Below are 6917 nucleotides of genomic sequence, written 5' to 3'. Positions count from 1 at the left end.
AGAGCATCAAGACACTTCTCATTCCCTGGCATCGCTTTTGGCCCGTGCTCAGGCTCCCATCTGGGCACTGTTCAGGGCATGGCAAGGGCCAGGGGTGTGACCTCACAGGTGAGACCACTCTGTGGGATGTTTTGAAGGGTCAGGGAGGAGGTAACTCTGTGGATATGAGCCATGTTCTTGTATCTATCTCTAGGGCCAGGTGGGTCTGGGTCAATCTGGCCCTTCTTGGTTTGGTGCTGTAGCTACAGCCAAACTCTCTGACTGGAGTTAAAGTTGGCCCCTAAAGGCTAAAGAACCATATTAAAAGGAAAATAGGCAGCTAAATTAGCATCACATTTAGGCAAAAAACATCAGATATGTGCCTAAAGCCTTCCTTGAGCTGTGGCCAGTGGCAATGGACTCCCTTCCCCCCCTAACAATCCTCAAAAACTGATGTCTTGGTTCCTTATAAAACTTCAAAGTCAGGAAATAAAAAGGAGAGAGGGATGGGGGAGGTTAATATTTCCCCAGGTTTTCTCAGCCAGCTCGTGTGTCTCTGAGCGGAGATCAAGGCTCCGTGTGTTTGGGATGTCAGACACTTGCCTGGGATTTCAGCCTGCCCCAGCCACAGATGTTCTGTGTGCTCAGCCCATCCATACAGAGCATTTCCAGCAGTCTGACAAGCCCAGGATATTCATGTGCTGCATAATTTTTTTTTTTCCCCCCAGGAAATCCTATGAGAATCCTACAAAGCGGGAATAATAAAATATACATGATACATCAGTGTTCGCTGAACAAATTCGCCTTTGCTGCACTTCATCTCAATCCTTGCTCTTCCTCAGTCCTGCCTGGAAACTCCTTAGGACCTGGGGTGTGCTCCTGAGTCTGTAATGTGTGAAAGTCCCAGCTTGTAGATGTGTCATGGTTGTCTCCTGGCCCCACTGAACCTGGCTGGGCTCTCTGTAAAGGGATCGGAGATTTAATTTAATTTAAGATGGCAAAATGTGGCTCCTTGAGCTTCCAAGCTGGACTCTGCACTTCAATTTCCAATCAGGGCAAGGCATGCTAGGAAAAAGGGAGAAGGAACATAAATGGAAGCATGTCAGGGAGGATGTGCTGCATGAGAAGCATCTGGATTCATCTGGTAGGGCAGTTCTTGAGGTTAATTTTCATGTTTTAAGGAGCACTGACATTGAAAATTCTCTCTCAAAAGGACAATAGAAGGTTTTAAGACACATATACAAGGCAAGGCTCATTGAGATTGGAAAGCAAATTAGCATCCTACCCCGCAGCAGCAGCAGTGGAAGAAATTAAAACTAAGAAAGTTTTTGGTTTAGCTTGGCTTTCTGGAATTAATTCTTCTCTGTGAGGGTGGTGAAGCCCTGGCACAGGTTGCCCACAGTTGCTGTGGCTGCCCCATCCCTGGAAGTGTCCAAGGCCACATCCCAGGCTGGATGAGGTTTGGACTATCCTGGGATAGTGGAATGTGTCCCTGCCATGGCAGGGGGCTGGAAGTAGATGATATTTAAGGTCCCTTCCAACCCAAACCACGATAAATCTCTCATAAGATGTTTCCAGACTTTGTTTTAGCATTTTCACGTAACTTTGTTTGCATCATCTGCCCATAGTGAGTCACCTATTTAATAGAAGTAGTTTAACTAGTAAATATAAATATCTAGTTTTTCTACCATTCTGATGAGCTTTACTCCAAGAACATCTGAGGTGGTATTGCAATAGGTCCCCCCATATCTTTGGATCCTGGGATGCTCTGGTGACGTGGAGAATTTCCCTTTCCTCCTGCAGCAAAGCAGCTTTGTTGGAATCGCTGCTGAGAATGAGAAAATAAAATGTTTTCTATGGGCATCACATGCAAGTTACCCAGACCCTGCTCACCTAATTAAAACCACAGCAGCTTTTATTCAAATCTTGTTTGGGACTGACTGAAGAGGCTTGGAAGGCCATTCCCAGTGTCCACTGTCAAATATCCACTGTCCTTGCTCTGAGCCCAGCTGCCTGGAAAACTCCAGGGCTCTTGAGGCAGTGCTGTCAAGCAGACATGTGCTGTGACAGGAAAATAGGTCAGAGTCATCATGCTGTGGTCTGATTCCCAGTGTGTAGCCAAAGGCATTTCTGTGACTGAGTCTTTAAATATGGGAAAAAAAAAAAAAAGAAAAAAAAGAATGGGGATGAACCTCAGGGGTGCTGCAATAAGCACCATGACATTTTGGCAGCACGGGAGTCCTTTGGTCATGGGGCCTCCTGGAAACAGCCAAACATCCCAGGAATGGCTGTGGGGAAGTGCCTGGAGCATTTCAGCCAAGATGAAGCTCTTGGACACGAAGGAGAGCTCTTCAAAGGCACAAAAGGAAACCTAACTCCTCTTGAATTTCATGCTTTGGAAAATCTACCTAGCCATAGTATTTTTTGCTTGACAGGCAAACTTAGGCTCAGGTTTCTTCTTGTTAAAATAAGCTTGACAAACTAATTAATTAAAAAAATCCAGCTATCATGTTCTGCTCTTGCCTGTGACACAGTAACCATTAAGGCATTAGGAGATAAATTTATCTGAGCTCAGAGGGAGGAAGTTCCAGGTTGTACCTGGTTTACATTAAATAGTAGGTCAGCCTGGTGAAATAAAAAGTAAAGCACACAAGTAAGTCTCACCAGGACTAGGGAAAACATTATTGTGATTAAATATGTCATTAAGTGATGACTCAGAAGAGCCAGACTGGAGGACACGGCAGAAATACTCCAGATTTATTTCCTCTATTCTTCCATTTGGGTGAACACATCCAGGGGTTCAGGCACACCGTGGAATCCAAGTAAATCCTGCAGAACCTGAAAGGCAGAGTGACAAAACACAGTGGAGAACAATGTCCATGACCTGGCAGATAAAGACTGACCTGCAGAAGAACTGCTTTAGCTCTGAATTTTCCATCAGGTGATTGCTTCAATCCTGGCTTTCCATGGCAGGTCTAAGAGGCAGAGTAGGTTACTTCATGGGCTCAGATATCTCCTGGAATCTGGGCAAATTTACATTTTATTTAGGTTTATTCATTGTAGGGCCTGGAGGAAATAATTCTTGGGTTTATCACTTAAATAATGTGAAATATGAAAAATGAAAAAACATGTCATTAAAAAATAATTCTATGGATGGAAAATCAAATATAAACCTTAGAAATTGTTTTTGGGATTGACAGTTCTCATTGTTGGAAAAATAAACGATCAAATGAATATTGTTTCTAATACAAATTTGTCCATCTCATTTTTTATTGATGTCCAATCTCAATTTGCCCATGTCAGAATATCCTTCTGCATCTTTTGATGCCCTACCAGAATCAAGCCACCCCTTAGCTGTTTCCTTGCTTTCCTATAAACCTTGAGGGCTCTTTACGCCTTTCAGTGCAAGCCAGATATGTATTTAAATCTTTCCACCAGTCCTGTGACTTCCTTCCAATTTATTAATATTTCTTCAATTTGCCCTCTAAACCCCTGGAAGGTATTCTCCAAAATTTTTCCTTCCTGGGACGCTGTGCTGCACAGTAAATGTGAACAGAAAATCTTCATTGCTCAAAAGATAGATGTGCAATATATATTAAATATTGATTGACTGCAATGAGCACAGCAACCAATCCAGGGTGCCACTACCCCAATCTCTTCTTTCTCTGGCAGTTCCCAGATTTCCCCATCACTTGCAGACAGCAATAACATGTTTTTCTCCAGAATACCAGTGAAAGAGGTTGAAGTATGAGACCCAAACAACTCTGCAAAACACCACTGGAAGCACAGGAGCTCAATGAACTGTCTCCTGTTGCAATTAGAGTTTGAGATCTATCAAATGTCCAGTTCTTAACAGATTTTACGTATGCCAAGTGGATTTAATCAGCTTAAAATACCTTCTGCTACTGATACCTTTATAAAGTGCCAACTCTATTAGCACTGTTGTCCCTATCAACAGGGAAAAGGTAAGTTTACTTTGACAGGATCTCCTTTCCATGAACCAGTGCTGATTGGTATTGACTACATTAGTGTCTTTATTAATCTGGTACATTTGAACTGATGTACTTATCAGCGGTTTATTATTGTGCTAGAATTGATACAGTCTCCAATTGTAACTCGCAGACACTCTGGAAATAATGAAATTCAATACTAATAGCTCTTGGGTAGCTTGGTGAAAATCCTGGGGTTCAAGTTATCCATTTAGTTTGAGTCACTTGCTGCTTAATGACCACAACAAGTATTGGTGGAGCGGAGGTATTTAATTTTCAACACACAATAAGACTCTGTCACTGGGCTGTTTCACCAGTACAGCACAGAGCTAGTCACTGAACAATTCTTCTCTCTGTCCTTTTGCCTCCTTTATCAATATCCTACAGTTTCTTACTCCTCTTTTTTACTCATTGTTAAAATAACCTATTCTTTTCTTTGACTTTCTTTGACTGTGTCAGTGGTGACCCAGACATTACCCTATAGGTCCTGCATATGCATTTTGGGGAAGAGGCAAAATATGCTTCACTGAACTTGCAATCATCAGTCGCATTTGCCCTTAAATTATTTCTTTTAACTTTTTATGGACTGTGACTGATATCAGCCTTAGGAAGCTGGCCATTTTTAGCATGTATTGTGCCCACATGTGTGTGTGTGTACATGCATGTGGATTTTCTCCTCAATCTGCTGCTTTTTATGTGCACATTAAACAATCTGCATAGTCGCAGTTCAATCCCTGCTTCTGTTAAATTCAGGCAGGAAAAGAGTAGCTGGAGATGTCCTAGGAAGATAAAGGAACTGGGCTCAGGAGCTGTAAAAGTCAAACATCTGCTGGAAAGCAGGACACTCCTCCCATGGCAGAAGCTGGTGCTGGATATCTGCCAGCTTCTCCTGCTTTTCCACACCAGGATTTATTCAGCTGTCCTGGGAGCAGCAGCAACTTTAATTTGGAGGAGAGCACAAGGACTCAGAGGTGTCTCAGAGGGGTATTCCCCACATTCCTATGTGCTGTTGGGAACGTCTTAAAACTCCTTAGAGCAACTTTGACAGTTAGAATTAATATTCCTATAAATATATATTCCTATACATATTCCTCTCTTCCTTACCTGAAGAATAAAATATTTGTTCCTTGATTGGAAAAATCATCTTACTTCCGTGGAGGAGGAGCTTCAGAAGTAGACCAGGTTAATTACAGGTATGACCTAAAGGGTCAAGGTGCATTGGCATGGTTTCAAGAGCCAGCATAAAGGTACATCCTTCCTTTGGAAAAAAAAATCAATGTTGAATAAAGACCTCATCTGTGCAACATAACTGAAGGTAACCACTCACCTGGGGCCAGTGGGATCCCTCTCCAGGCAGCACCTACAGGTAGTGCAGCAATAAATTCAAACAAAATGGCTACATTTAGGGTTTTTTTGTTTTGTTTTGTTTTGGTTTGGTTTGGTTTGTTTTTTTATTATTTTTGCCTGTGAGCTGAATCTCATCCCACCATGCCTTGTCTCCAGCCACGGTTTACCTTTGAATCATCACATCTACACCCTGTTATTCTGAGTACAGCCTTTCAGAGATCTCTGCTAACCAAAGGTGTCTCACCACCCCCTTGGCGTCATCTCCCCTTCTTGTGCTTCCCGTGGGTTCCCAATTCCTGTTTGTTTGGGAAAATCCACATTTCTCGGATGTCCCAGAGCAGCCCTGTGATTTCAGCTGGACGTGGATCCCATCTGTAGGGGACACCTAAGGTGGCACTGCTTGAGCTTCACCAGCTGCTTGCCCTCAGAGGGCTCCAGACATGGATATTTGACGTAGTCTGGGAGACAGCCCCGATCCATGGTGACACTCAGTGAGTGCCCCACGAGCTTTCCTAAGCCATTGGGTGTCATCAGTAACGTCAACCAGGAAAAAGGTCAGCACATTTTGTGGGCAGATCTGTGACCTCCTGCGCAGCTCACGATTTCCCAACGCTCCTGTGCCATGATAACAGTGATATATTAACTTGATCAGCTTGTGCAGGTCCGGCCTGGGGGATCTCTCCAGCTGTTTATCTTCTGCCATTCCTTCCCTTGTTAGGCCTGGAAAGAAACTGAGTTTTCAGAGGATTCTCTTGTTGCTGTAAAACGTAATTTGCTGGGCTGCAGAGCAAGCCAGGCAGAGTGAGCTGTGACTCTTTTCCTTCCTTGCTGGCTGCCTGTCTGGCATCACTTTCCCTCATAAGCTGGGCTCTTAAGTGGAGACAGTGCATCCAAGGTGAGGATATTACCTCAAACCTCCTCTCTATAAATAGGCCTGGCTGCAGCCCCGAGGTTCCTTGTTCTGCTGTCAGAATATGGCTAAATGGCCACTTACGAATTCCGACGTGCTTGATGTGGAGATTACAGCTGCTATCCAAAACAAAGGAGCTTTCTCTCTCAACAACGTGCTGCTCCCTTTATGAGGCAGTTTGGAAAACTCTTGAGAGGGTTTAATCCATGCCCTGGTGCTTCTTTTGTGTGAGGACAACGCGGCTTCCTCCAGACCTCAATGGAAACAGGACCCTTGAGTGGCTGTCAGAATATGTTTGGTGCTCCAAAAATCACAGGGGAGGAAAGGTCTGATCCCTGCAGGCTCACCTATGGAACAAAAGGAAAAGATGCAGAGTTCTGGCAGCCCAGCACAGGGTGGTGAGTGCAGGGATGCCAGCCTGGAGTGGCATCAGTGCAGGAGAGTGCCATTGCCCCTGTACCCCCCAGGAGCCAAAGGAAAGAGGCTTATTTTGGGCTCAGGACTGTGCTGATGCACCAGTGGTGGAAGTGAGGATGTCTGTGAGTTAGGATTAGGCTGAAGGTGGCTGATGAATATTGGTTGCTACAAAAAGTGGAGGTTTTGCAAAGAAAATGGTTTGTCCAGTGCCCCTGCACAGCTGTGCTGTCTCACAGGCATTTTAGCAGAGCCAAAGAAAGCTCTGTTTCTCTTGT

At 44.2% G+C, this 6917-nt stretch overlaps 1 long non-coding RNA gene across 1 annotated transcript; it reads right to left on the bottom strand.

The window, feature by feature from the left end:
• Nucleotides 1–1823: 1823 nt before the first annotated feature.
• Nucleotides 1824–5836, bottom strand: LOC136362626 (uncharacterized). Its single transcript, XR_010743831.1, has 3 exons — nt 5073–5836; nt 2644–2817; nt 1824–2040 (listed from the first exon to the last, which is right to left on the bottom strand). It is a non-coding gene; the product is annotated as an uncharacterized lncRNA (long non-coding RNA).
• Nucleotides 5837–6917: the final 1081 nt, after the last annotated feature.

The sequence above is a fragment of the Sylvia atricapilla genome, chromosome 1, assembly GCF_009819655.1.
Source record: "Sylvia atricapilla isolate bSylAtr1 chromosome 1, bSylAtr1.pri, whole genome shotgun sequence".
Lineage (NCBI taxonomy): Eukaryota > Metazoa > Chordata > Aves > Passeriformes > Sylviidae > Sylvia > Sylvia atricapilla.
Note: the sequence above shows the minus strand (reverse complement) of the source record. Positions and strands in the feature narration are given on the sequence as shown.